The sequence below is a fragment of the Stegostoma tigrinum genome, chromosome 15 (assembly GCF_030684315.1).
Source record: "Stegostoma tigrinum isolate sSteTig4 chromosome 15, sSteTig4.hap1, whole genome shotgun sequence".
NCBI lineage: Eukaryota > Metazoa > Chordata > Chondrichthyes > Orectolobiformes > Stegostomatidae > Stegostoma > Stegostoma tigrinum.
The window spans coordinates 47,274,128-47,286,140 of record NC_081368.1 but is presented as its reverse complement, the minus strand read 5'-3'; the positions used below and the strand labels follow the sequence as shown (position 1 = coordinate 47,286,140).

Genomic DNA, 12,013 nt, shown 5'->3' with positions numbered 1-12,013 from the left:
AAAAGGAGGGGTTTAAAAATGAAGTATCTTGTTTCCCTTTAATTTTTACAGTGCAATAGAAAGGAGAAATTTCTATAATAAGTTGGTGAATCATAGCTGCAGCAGCTCTTGCTACGTGTCCTATATTCATATATTGCTATATGTGCAAGGATATGGCAATGTGATGAATCTTCTGATGCTATAGGTGCTGATTTATGCTATTTCTGTGTTCGTGTCATTTTTGACAATTCAGGCTTTTGAGTGACTTTAATTTATAATGTAATTCTGGTGGGCATCAGCCTTTGGAGGACTCATTGGTGTATCCGTGCAATATGCAAAATACAACCATTTTGGCTGTTTATTGATCCATGTTGCCAACCAATGTGCCTATGTAGAGCCAAGGACAGGGCAGAAGTTATCAGGAAAGAGATTCCGACTATCTGAGCTTTTATTAGATGAAACTGTTAGAGAACCAGAAGCCTCAATTTACAATGGGAGCTTTTACACACTGATACAGAGCTTGCAGTAGAAAACCAGCTTTTGATTGTGTTTGCTCTGCTTGTTTCCACTCATTGCTGCAGTTTGGAGACTGTAGGACGTACCGACATTGTCCTTAACACACAATCTATGTACCCTGAAAAACGGCCAGGCCACTTAGCTCCTGACATCGTTACAGTTGTGGCACAAACATGGACGAAGACCTGAATTCCAGAGATGAGTCAAGTGTGACGGCTTTCGGTGGCAGGGCGGCATTTGACGGAGGGTGGCATCAATGAGCTCAAGCAAAACTGGTGTCACTGGGGATCAGGGAAGACTCTTGACTGGATGGTGTCCTACCTGGCACAGAGGAAGATGATTGTGGTTGTTAGAGGACAGTCATCTTAATCCCAGGAGTTGCTCAAGTTAGCGTTCTAAAGCCAGTCGTCCTCAGTTGCTTTTTTGATAGCCTGCCATTCTTCATAAGGTCAGGAGTCATGGATGCTTGCATATTGTTCAGCAACATCCATGACTCCTCAGAAGCTGGAACAGCCCATATTCAAGTGCAACAAGACCTGGACAATATCTAAGCTTAGATAATAAAATGTGAGGCTGGATGAACACAGCAGGCCAAGCAGCATCTCAGGAGCACAAAAGCTGACGTTTCGGGCCTAGACCCTTCATCAGAGAGGGGGATGGGGAGAGGGAACTGGAATGAATAGGGAGAGAGGGGGAGGCGGACCGAAGATGGAGAGAAAAGAAGATAGGTGGAGAGAGTATAGGTGGGGAGGTAGGGAGGGGATAGGTCAGTCCAGGGAAGACGGACAGGTCAAGGAGGTGGGATGAGGTTAGTAGGTAGATGGGGGTGCGGCTTGGGGTGGGAGGAAGGGATGGGTGAGAGGAAGAACCGGTTAGGGAGGCAGAGACAGGTTGGACTGGTTTTGGGATGCAGTGGGCGGGGGGAGGGGGGGGAAGAGCTGGGCTGGTTGTGTGGTGCAGTGCGGGGAGGGGATAAACTGGGCTGGTTTAGGGATGCAGTTGGGGAAGGGGAGATTTTGAAACTGGTGAAGTCCACATTGATACCATTAGGCTGCAGGGTTCCCAGGCGGAATATGAGTTGCTGTTCCTGCACCCTTCGGGTGGCATCATTGTGGCACTGCAGGAGGCCCATGATGGACATGTCATCTGAGGAACGGGAGGGGGAGTGGAAATGGTTTGCGACTGGGAGGTGCAGTTGTTTGTTGCGAACTGAGCGGAGGTGTTCTGCAAAGCGGTCTCCACCAGTGTGGACTTCACCAGTTTCAAAATCTCCCCTTCCCCAACTGCATCCCTAAACCAGCCCAGTTCGTCCCCTCCCCCCACTGCACCACACAACCAGCCCAGCTCTTCCGCCCACTGCATCCCAAAACCAGTCCAACCTGTCTCTGCCTCCCTAACCGGTTCTTCCTCTCACCCATCCCTTCCTCCCACCCCAAGCCGCACCCCCAGCTACCTACTAACCTCATCCCACCTCCTTGACCTGTCCGTCTTCCCTGGACTGACCTATCCCCTCCCCACCTATACTCTCTCCACCTATCTTCTTTACTCTCCATCTTCGGTCCGCCTCCCCCTCTCTCCCTATTTATTCCAGTTCCCTCTCCCCATCCCCCTCTCTGATAAAGGGTCTCGGCCCGAAACGTCAGCTTTTGTGCTCCTGAGATGCTGCTTGGCCTGCTGTGTTCATCCAGCCTCACATTTTATTATCTTGGAATTCTCCAGCGTCTGCAATTCCCATTATCTCTAATATCTAAGCTTAGTTGGATAACTGCCAAGTAACATTGACTGACTAGCACCCATGTGGCATTAACAGCCATCTCCAGGAGTATGTAACCATTGTCTTTTGACATTCAGTGGTTACACCATCTCTGAATCCCTCACTACTAACCTTGTGCAGCTTATTATTGACTAGAAACTGAATTGGAACAGCCAAATGAATACAGCCTGAAATTAGGACAGAGGCTGGAAAACCTGAAGCAAGTAAGTCTCACGTTCTGACTTGCCAAAGCCTGTCCGCTACCTATTTTATAAGTTATGAAGAGATCTTGATCAGTGGGTCATTAGGCTGAGGAGTGGCAAATGGAGTTTAATTTGGATAAATGTGAGGTACTGCATTTTGGTAAAAGAAACAAGGGCAGGACTTCATACAATTCATGGTAGGGTCCTGGGTAGTGTTGTTACAGTGACCTTGGGGTTCAGGTATGTAATTCTTTGAAATTTGCGCCACAGGTAGACAGGGTGGTTAAGAAGGTGCTTGTTTTCATTGCTCAGATTCATGAATATAGGAATTGGGATGCCGTGTTGAGGTTGTAAATTAGAGTTCAGACGTTGCCAGGAATGGAGCATTTGCATTGTGAAGAAAGGCTGCGACTTTTGCCTTTGGAGCGTAAGACGTTGAGGGGAGACCTTTAGAGGTTTATAAAATCATGAGTGGGATAGATAAGGTGAATAGCAGGGGTCTTTTCCTTGGCGGGGGGGTGGTGGGTTCAAAACTAGGGGGCATATTCTTTAAGCTGAGAGGAGAACGTTTTAAAGAGGACATGCGGAGCAGTTTTTTTTTCAGTGTGGTTCATGAGTGGAATGAACTGCCAGAGGAAGTGATGGATGCAGGCACAATTACAATACTCAAAAGACATTTGGATAACTGTATGAATATTAAAGGTGTGGAGGGATATGGGCCAAATGCAGACAAGTGGAATTAGTTTAGTTTGGGAATATGTTCAGAGTGGATGAGTTGGGACAGAAGGGCCTGTTTCTGTGCTGTATGACTCTCTGTTAAGCACTTAATGTTGGACCTGCACTTACCAGGCACCTTACGGCTTCCAGCACCCTATTTACTTACAGATTAGTCTACCATGCAGAACCTTGTCAAAGGCTTTACTAAAATTTGTGTAAACAACGTCTACCGCTCTGCCTTCACCAGTCTTTGCGATTACTTCCTCAAAAGAGCTCAATCAAGTTTGTGAGACATGGCTTCTTTCTCACAAAACCATACTGACTATCCTGAATCAGTCCTCACCTCTCCAAATGCATGCAAACCCTATCTTTCAGAATCACCTCCAACAACTTAACCACCATTGATGTCAGGCTCACAGACTCCTCCAGGACAAAACAGGCTATTTGTTTGGCACCACATTCACCACCTTCAACACTCTCACTCTGTTCACCACAGGTCAGTAGATGCATACGAACACCATCTGTAAGTTCCGCTCCAAGTCACTTATCCTGGTTTGGAAATCCACCACTATTCGTTCACTGTCACTGGGTCAAAACCCTAAACTTCCTTCCTCCAGCACTGTGGTGTCTATACATGTCAAGGGCTACAGAGGTTTGAGAACAGCTCAGCAGCACCTTGTACAGGACAATTAGGGATGGGCAACAAATGAGGCCTAGCAAATCACACCTACAGGCTTTGAATGAGTGGAGGCAAAGAAAAAGGAATCGTAGTACTTAGAACCTTCAGATTTGCCCTCTACCCTGCACAACACCGTGACTCCTCAAATAAACCTGAGGCATTGAGCTACAATTAGGTTTAATGGTAGTGTCCCAAATGTCACCCCAGCTAAGATCAGCCTGTTTTGGACCAAACCTGAACTTAAGTTGGTACTTGTCTGTATGGACGAGATGCTCGAAATCAGACAAATCTTGAATTGTTGTGAAACCTATTAGAGACAGACTGTGAACCCTCAGCAAGTGAGGAACTGGAAGCAATTAAACAGAAGTTGGTCTGAATGAAGGCTTTCAAAATTGAATGCAAATTTGATGAAATGAATGACCTGCCTTGGAGCTGTAATATCTTCTGTTAGATTGCTACTAGGCTGTTCAGTCTAACTGTTGACTTCTCACAATGGATTACCTGACAATAAAATTAGCCAGAAGAAAAATGGAGCATAAGTGAAGACTCTAGGTTAACCGTTCTATTTTTGTGGTATCTGGTTCAAGTTTTCAGCTGGGTTTCTGTTGAAGGGAACTCTTTAAACCTGTATTTCAAGTTTTCAGGAACACTAACTCAATTGAAATCAACTTAGGAGAAACCTTATGTGATATCTGTCTTCGTAGAAAAATTGCGTTGGTTAGTTTGTAATATGAAACCTGCTAACAACAAGTAGAGTTTATGGAAAGGTTACTGGTTAACTATAGAGCTGGATTTACATTTAAACATAGAACAGTACAACACAGTACAGGCCCTTCGGCCCATGATGTTGTGCTGACCTATTGTTCTACTCTAAATCAAACTACCCTGCAAACCCCATATTTTACTATCATCCATGTGCCTATCCAAGAGTCGTTTAAATGTCTAATGTATCTGACTCCACAACCATCACTGGCAGAACATTCCACATGCCCACCACTCTGTAAAGAACCTACCTGTGACACCTCCCCTATACCTTCCTCCTGTCACCTTTTAAAGAAGGGTCCCGATCCAAAACATCAGCTTTCCTGTTCCTCTGATGCTGCCTGGCCTGCTGTGTTCCTCCAGTTCTACACTATGTAATCTATTACTAACCCACCCTTCCACTTCCTCATCCAAATCATTTATAAAGATCACAAAGAGTAGAGGTCCCAGAACATATCCTTGCAGAAAACCACTGGTCACCTAGCTCCAGGCTGAATACTTTCCATGTACTTCCACCCTCTGTCTTCTATTGGACAGCCAGTTTTGTATCCAGAGAGCTGAATTTACCTGAATCCCGTGCCTCCTTAATTTTCTGAATGAGCCTACCATGGGGAACCCTATCAAATGCCTTGTTAAAATCCATGTACACCACATCCAACACTCTATCTTGATCAGTGTGTTGTCACATCCTGAAATAATTTCATAAGGCTTCTAAGGCATGACCTGCCCCCCTCAAAGCTATGCTGGCTGTTTCTAATTAAACTATAATTTTCCAAATAATCATAAATACTATGTCTCAGAATCCCCTCCAATAATTTGCCCACCATGGCTACCTTGTAGCCCCTCTGGAGCCATGTACGATCCTTGCTTCCTCAACCTTAAGTAAGCTTCCTCCTTCCTCTTGACTAGTTGTTTCACAAGCCTTGTACCCAAGGTTCCTTCACCTTCCTTGCCTCAGTGGGACAAACATATCCAGTACCTGTAGCAACTGCTGCTTAAACAATCTCAACATTTCTTTCGCTGAGAACATATGTTCCCAATTTATGCTCTGCAATTCTTGCCTAATTTTATTGTAATTCCCTCTTTTTTTCCCTACCCCCCCCCACCCCCATTAAAAACTTTTCCCCTGCCATCTGCTGCTATCCCTCTCCTTGGCTATAGTAAAGGTCAGGGAATTGTGATCACTATCACCGAAATGCTCTCCCACCGAGAGATCTGACACCTAGCCTTGGCAACACCACCCACGCCCTCCACCTCCTCCAGGACTTCCAATTCCCTGGCCCCCAACACCTCATATTCACCATGGACGTCCGGTCCCTGTACACCTGCATTCCGCATGGAGATGGCCTCAAGGCCCTCCGCTTCTTCCTGTCCCGCAGGCCCGACCAGTCCCCCTCCACCGACACTCTCATCCGCCCAGCTGAATTCGTCCTCACACTCAACAACTTCTCTTTTGACTCCTCCCACTTCCTACAGACTAAGGGGGTGGCCATGGGCACCCGCATGGGCCCCAGCTATGGCTGCCTCTTTGTAGGTTACGTGGAACAGTCCCTCTTCCGCACCTACACAGGCCCCAAACCCCACCTCTTCCTCCGGTACATTGATGACTGTATCGGCACCGCCTCTTGCTCCCCAGAGGAGCTCGAACAGTTCATCCACTTCACCAACACCTTCCACCCCAACCTTCAGTTCACCTGGGCCATCTCCAGCACATCCCTCACCTTCCTGGACCTCTCAGTCTCCATCTCAGGCAACCAGCTTGTAATTGATATCCATTTCAAGCCCACCGACTCCCACAGCTACCTAGAATACACCTCCTCCCACCCACCGTCCTGCAAAAATTCCATCCCCTATTCCCAATTCCTCCGCCGCATCTGCTCCCACGATAAGACATTCCACTCCCGCACATCCCAGATGTCCAAGTTCTTTAAGGACCGCAACTTGCCCCCCACAGTGATCGAGAACGCCCTTGACCGCGTCTCCCGCATTTCCCGCAACACATCCCTCACACCCCGCCCCCGCCACAACCGCCCTAAGAGGATCCCCCTCGTTCTCTCACACCACCCTACCAACCTCCGGATACAACGCATCATCCTCCGACACTTCCGCCATTTACAATCCAACCCCACCACCCAAGACATTTTTCCATCCCCACCCCTGTCTGCTTTCCGGAGAGACCACTCTCTCCGTGACTCCCTTGTTTGCTCCACACTGCCCTCCAACCCCACCACGCCCGGCACCTTCCCCTGCAACCGCAGGAAATGCTACACTTGTCCCCACACCTCCTCCCTCATCCCTATCCCAGGCCCCAAGATGACATTCCACATTAAGCAGAGGTTCACCTGCACATCTGCCAATGTGGTATACTGCATCCACTGTACCCGGTGCGGCTTCCTCTACATTGGGGAAACCAAGCGGAGGCTTGGGGACCGCTTTGCAGAACACCTCCGCTCAGTTCGCAACAAACAACTGCACCTCCCAGTCGCAAACCATTTCCACTCCCCCTCCCATTCTCTAGATGACATGTCCATCATGGGCCTCCTGCAGTGCCACAAAGATGCCACCCGAAGGTTGCAGGAACAGCAACTCATATTCCGCCTGGGAACCCTGCAGCCCTATGGTATCAATGTGGACTTCACCAGTTTCAAAATCTTCCCTTCCCCTACTGCATCCCTAAACCAGCCCAGTTCGTCCCCTCCCCCCACTGCACCACACAACCAGCCCAGCTCTTCCCCGCCCACCCACTGCATCCCAAAACCAGTCCAACCTGTCTCTGCCTCCCTAACCGGTTCTTCCTCTCACCCATCCCTTCCTCCCACCCCAAGCCGCACCCCCATCTACCTACTAACCTCATCCCACCTCCTTGACCTGTCCGTCTTCCCTGGACTGACCTATCCCCTCCCCACCTCCCCACCTATACTCTCTCCACCTATCTTCTTTTCTCTCCATCTTCGGTCCGCCTCCCCCTCTCTCCCTATTTATTCCAGTTCCCTCTCCCCATCCCCCTCTCTGATGAAGGGTCTAGGCCCGAAACGTCAGCTTTTGTGCTCCTGAGATGCTGCTTGGCCTGCTGTGTTCATCCAGCCTCACATTTTATTATCTTGGAATTCTCCAGCATCTGCAGTTCCCATTATCTCTCACCTAGCCTGGTTCGTTGCTGAGCACTAAATGCAGTATGCCTCCCCTCTGGTTGGCCTGCCTAGAACCTTAGAACCCCCACAGTGTGGAAGCAGGCCCTACGGTCCAACAAGTCCACACCGACACTCAGAACATTCCACCCAGACCTACCCTACGTAACCCACCTAATCCACACATCCCTGACCACCACAGGCAATTTAGCATGGCCAACCCACCTAGCCTGCACGTCTTTGGACTGTGGGAGGAAACCAGAGCACCCGGAGGATACCCGTGGAAACTCCACACAGACAGTCGCCCAAGGGTGGAATTGAACCCAGGCCCTGGCGCTGTAAGGCAGCAGTGTTAACCACTGAGCCACGGTGCCACCCCAAATCTACAAATTGAGCCAGAAATCCTTCCTGGAGACCTGAAAAAAAATCTGCTCCATCTAAACTATTTACACTTAGGAGGTTCCAGCCTATATTAGGGAAGTTGAAGTCACCAATGACAACAACCCTATTACTTCTGCACCTTTCCACAGTCTGTCTCCCAATCCTTCAGTGTCTCTGTTGCTAATGGGGCGGGGGGGGGGTCTACAGAAAACTCTCAGTAAAGTGACTGCTCCTTTCCTGTTTCTGACTCAGTAGAGAAATCCTCCTCCATGACCTCCCTTTCTGCACCTGTGATATGATCCCTGATGAGCAATGGCACTCCCCCCACCTCTCTCACCTCCCAGCTTCCCCCTCCATTTCTTTTGAAACATCTATTCCCTGGAATATCCAACAGCTCTTCTTGCCCCTGTATTATCCAAGTCCCCGTAATGGCTACAACAGTGTAGCTCCAAGTACTGATCCATGTTTGAAGTTCATCACCCTTATTCCTGACACATCTTGCATTAAAATAGACACTCTTCAACCTGTCACACTGACTGCAGCTTTGCCTGATAAACTGTCTGTCCTTCCTCACGGACTCTCTGCATGTTGTATCTGCCCGTACACCAGCTACTCCATCTTCTGATCCATAGCTCTGCTTCCCATCCCCTTGCCAAACTTGTTTAAACTTTCCCGAAGAGCTCAAGCAAACCTCCCACCCAAGATATCAGTGCCCTTCCAGTTGAGGTGCAACCTGTCCTTCCTATACAGGTCCCACCCTCCCCAGAAGGTATCCAGTTGATCCACATACCTGATGCCCTCCCTCATACTCCAGCTCTGTAGCCACATGTTCTGCTGCACTTACTTTCAATCCTTAGCCTCGTTAGCCCATGGCACCAGTACTTATCCTGAGATTACTACTCTGCTTGTCCTGCCTTTTAGCTTCCATCCTAACTCCTTGTATTCACTTTTCAGGTCCTCATCCCTTTCCCTAGTTATGTCATTGGTACCGATTTCCTGGCTGGGTGGTTCGAGTTGGAAAATTGTCAGTTGGGGTTTTACTAAGTGCTAGATTGGGACAAAAAGAAAGTTTGTAAGGGAGATGTAGAGCTAGAGACTTTTCCACAAATGGGAAAGAATGTGGCCAAGAAGAAGAATTTTAAATTTGAGCCTTTGTTTCCTGTTCCCTCCACTGATGTAGGTCAAGTGAGGAGGGATCTTGATGTGGGATTGGATGTGTTGGATTGTGGATGTTAATGGAGATTTGAAGACGGCCTGGAGAGCTTTGCAGCAACTGCTCATTAATTTCTCGGCAAATTAGTGACTATTTTCTTCTGGATAGAGACTGTTAATGACACTCAATATTGATGTCCTCATGTGAAACAAAATCATCGTCATTAGCCTTGACAGCACCTTGAAGTGAGGTAGTCATTCCTTTGTACTTTCCTTCAATGGCATTCTTATTTCTACCTTTTGCCTTATAACTTAAGCTTCAAGCAGCTCTTAAGATTTGGCGTGAAACCATTAGCTGAGCAAGACCTTGGCGATGGGAGCACAAGCCAGGAGTTTCTTCCAACTTTCTTGCTGTTGAATTCTTACGTGTTTAACTCTGTATATTGATCTTTCTTACAAAACTGAAAAGATGCTTGTATGAATGCTTAATATGTATACCTGGCGTTTCTTTGCTGTTTTAAATGGGTAAATGTCTCCATTTATATAGTGGACAAAGAGATGTCATATAGCTCACACTGCTTTCACTGCTATTATCTTCTGGCAAACTTTCCTTGCTTGATGTGTGTTAGCATTTTACAGACAAATGTGAATTAACATCTAAACCAATGAAAAAAGCAGGCCAATATTTGTTCCATAGTTTAGTACTTTGTTAGATTGCTTTATTGTAAAATTTTGCTGGTTCTGTGTTATGAATATCTTCAGCTATGAAGACAGATACAAATTATTTGCTCAGACTCTCCACAGTTTCATTGTCTCCCATTATTAATTCCCTATTCTTGCCTTCTAAGGGACCAATATCACTTAAGTTACTCTTTGCAATTTTATATACTTGCATAAGTTTTTGCTGCCTGCGATTTATATTTCTTTTCAGTTTTCTGCTGCATTTTTTAATCCCTCTTATTCTTAGTTTCCCCTTTGCTGGTTTCTGAATTTTCCCAAACGTCTGTGTTGCTGCTAATCTTTAATGCATTCATTTTGATACTATCTTTAATTCCTTAGTTGGCATGGATGTTATTTCCCTCTCATGGAGACTTTATTTAGCAATGGCATATATCCTTTTTGAGAGTTAGGAAATATCTCCTTAAATGTCTGAAACTGCTTGACGTTGTTTTAACTTTTTAAACTAGTTTCCTCATTCTAAACTTGCTGACTCTCTCTCCATACAACAGCAATTCTTTATTTAAGCTTAAGGCACTATTTTCAGACCCACATTCTTAACGCATAATCTGATGTCAAGCTCAAACATTTTCTGATCATTTGTACCTCTCAGAATCATTTACAATTAGGTCATAAATTAAAACTGTCTTGTATAAAAAACAGCTTGTTCCCTTGTTGAGAAAGTCCAGAATTAAAATAATGATATCTTAAAACATAAAGTTTTGAAGAGCAGCACTAAAAGACAACTGAAGCTGTTTAAAAATAATTTAGTACTGAGGAAGGACACATTGTTTCAGAAAGTGGAAGCACCATTTGTTAGGTAATGCTTGCTGTCTAACTTGAATGGACCTCTTTGACAGCTTTTTGCACTTTTTTTTTAAAAAGACTCATTCACAAGATGTGGGTGTCACTGGCTAAGCCAGCATTTATTTTCTCACCTTTAATTGTCAGATGCCATTGTTGGTACTTTAAGAAATAAATATGGACATTTATGGTGAGATACCTTGGTGTTTATGGTGCGAGTTACCATAATAGGAACATGCTAACAACAATATTCTGGGGCCTAGATAGTTTAATTTGCTGAAAGCTGGCTGTGTTGGAGTATCAAGGAAATGTGATAATAGAGTTTGGGTATCGTCTTTTCTGGAGCACAAGGAGTATAATAATAATAATTGGTGGCTTCAGACTGACTTCCTACTGCAGCAGTTTGTAGGTTGTGTGTGTTTCCAGTAAGTGATTCCAAACTGTTTAATATTTTGGGTTTGGGTGGAGTCTGGCCGCATCACCCTTTTGGATCACGTCCCAAAGTTGTTTCATCCTCATGTTTATTGTAGGCTCAGTCACATTGCAGTACAGTTTAAACATGGTCTAGCAACTGTGTGCCAATAGTTTCACTGGCCTGCGTGTTGCAGAAGGAATGTATTTCCTACTAAGTATGTCTAGTACAATTGAATTGTAGAGATTGAGATGTCTGCTGTGTTCTCTTACAAATCTTGGGATTTGGTCTTTGTGCCTAGCCAAGGTTGTGAGACAGAGCACGATAACCTGAATCTCTATCTTTGAACTGCTAATAAGTTGTGCCTGAGATTGGGAAGGGTGAGCTTTTCTTTGAGTTGTCACCTTCCTTCCTAATAAATTTTCCACCGGCATCAACGAGGATGTAACGTAGTTACAGGGCTTTCCAACTTAATTTCAGGAGATCCAAGCAATATTATGTTATCTTCAATCCGCTAAGTTTATGGCAGTAAGTTTATTGAGATGGTGATTCGGAAAGCAATGACTGTCAGGTGTGTTATAGAACTGGAACCGCTGGGTCCATAAGAGAGACTCGTAGATACAGCATTAAAATATTATATGTTTAAGTTTTAAACTTCTGGTTCCAAAAACAATGGTGGCTAGGACTTAGCACTTCAAAAGTAGTTATAAAGACAGGGATTAGTGTAATTGTTGAACTTCTTGTCTGTTGTAAGCAATACATAGAAAAATTAACATCCAAACCACTACATTTTAATCTTTAATGTGATAT

General features: G+C 45.7%; 1 protein-coding gene across 18 annotated transcripts in view; it reads left to right on the top strand.

Annotated features, from left to right (window-relative positions):
- Positions 1-12,013, top strand: part of LOC125458746 (Krueppel-like factor 8) — a 178,608-nt gene that overhangs the window by 76,868 nt on the left and 89,727 nt on the right. Inside the window, exon 1 of one of the 18 annotated variants that reach the window (XM_048544338.2) lies at positions 9,499-9,521. The exons of the other annotated variants lie outside the window; for them this stretch is intronic. The gene's annotated coding sequence lies outside the window, so the exon portion shown is untranslated. Of the gene's footprint in view, positions 1-9,498; positions 9,522-12,013 lie in introns of those variants that run through there. 18 annotated transcript variants of the gene reach the window in all.